Here is a 1,609-nt window from a genome sequence, read left to right as displayed (position 1 = left end):
TCCTTTTGTTTTTGATGAGGATTGTGAGGAAGTTTTCGAAATACTTAAGAAGGCCTTGATAACCGCACCTATTGTTCAACCACCTGATTGGAACTTGCCCTTTGAAATCATGTGCGATGCTAGTGATTATGCTGTTGGTGCTGTTATAGGACAAAGAGTTGACAAGAAGTTGAATGTCATTCACTACGCTAGTAAAACTCTAGACAGTGCCCAAAGAAACTATGCCACTACGGAGAAGGAGTTTTTAGCAGTCGTGTTTGCATGTGAAAAGTTTAGATCTTATATAGTTGACTCCAAAGTCATTATTCACTCTGATCATGCTACTATTAAGTACCTTATGGAGAAGAAGGACGCTAAGCGTAGGCTAATCAGATGGGTTCTCCCACTACAGGAATTTGATTTGCACGTTGTTGACCGAAAGGTTGCTGATAACCCTGTAGCAGATAACTTGTCCAGGCTAGAGAATGTCCTTGATGACCCACGACCAGGGCCGTCTCCAGAAATTTAGGGACCCGGGGCGAACTCTAAAATGTGGCCTTAAATTTGGAAAATTTCATATAACTAAGATATACATTCATTTAATTATATTACTTCAAATGTATGTAATTTGGTACAATCTTTAGAAATGTTTCAGAAACTACTACTAAAAGAGTAAATGTGATACAAGTAGTAAACTAAACACATATTCTACCAAAAAGCAAAACAAAGTCATGATTGAAACAATACATGAGTTATAAGCTCGTCTTTATTGCGAATAAAACAAAATAGGACCGTACCTTGAAATTTGCACTGTATCAAAAATCGTTTATGAGTGAGTAACTATCTCCGGAAGACCAATCGCAATGAAATCCATAGAACATCTCCCCCGCAAAAAAAAATCTGTAGAACATCTGCCTTGCATCGTCCCAAATAAACATCTCCAAAAACAATTCTAGCAATCTATGTGGATTTTAAACTTTTGACGACAAGGCATATAAAACAATTTATTATTGATTAGCCTGGCCAAAGTACAATGGCTAATACTATATTATCAATTATCAGTGTGATTAGTTTTTGTACCAAAATTTAGAAAATAGAGAGCACATCTGCATGTATGATACTGTTAGCAGGACTGAAGGAGGTGCACCTTCATTTTCAGGAACCGTAGAAGCATATACATCTCCGTTTTCTATAGCAAAATTAAAAATTCAGAAGACTACTATCTAAAGCAAATCGAATCAACCTGCAGCAAATAGGCCTCGAGCACTCACGTGAGGCTAGTTTGGGTTGGGTAACCACCCACTACTAAGCACCATCCATCCATCCATAGATCGCTGGAGAACTGGACGAGATCACGAGGACGACAACTGGAGGGCGAGCAGAGCGAGCGGTCAGATCGGCGGATGGAATCAGGTCCTGCGCAGCGATGGGGAGAGGCGGCTACGAGCGCGATAATGGGAGACGATGATTCAGGCCACAGGTGATCGGGCAACTTGCTTTTTTTGTTGGGCTCTTGATTGGGCTACATAGCCTTTTCTCCTCCAGATTATAAAACACTCTACCCAACACCTACTGGTTTGGGGGCCCCAAAATTTTGGGGGCCCTGTGCGGTCGGCCAATTTGGCCTGCC

Source organism: Hordeum vulgare, chromosome 5H, assembly GCF_904849725.1.
Source record: "Hordeum vulgare subsp. vulgare chromosome 5H, MorexV3_pseudomolecules_assembly, whole genome shotgun sequence".
Taxonomy (NCBI): Eukaryota; Viridiplantae; Streptophyta; class Magnoliopsida; order Poales; family Poaceae; genus Hordeum; species Hordeum vulgare.
The sequence above is the reverse complement of the archived record's forward strand: the minus strand, read 5'-3'. Positions refer to the sequence as shown.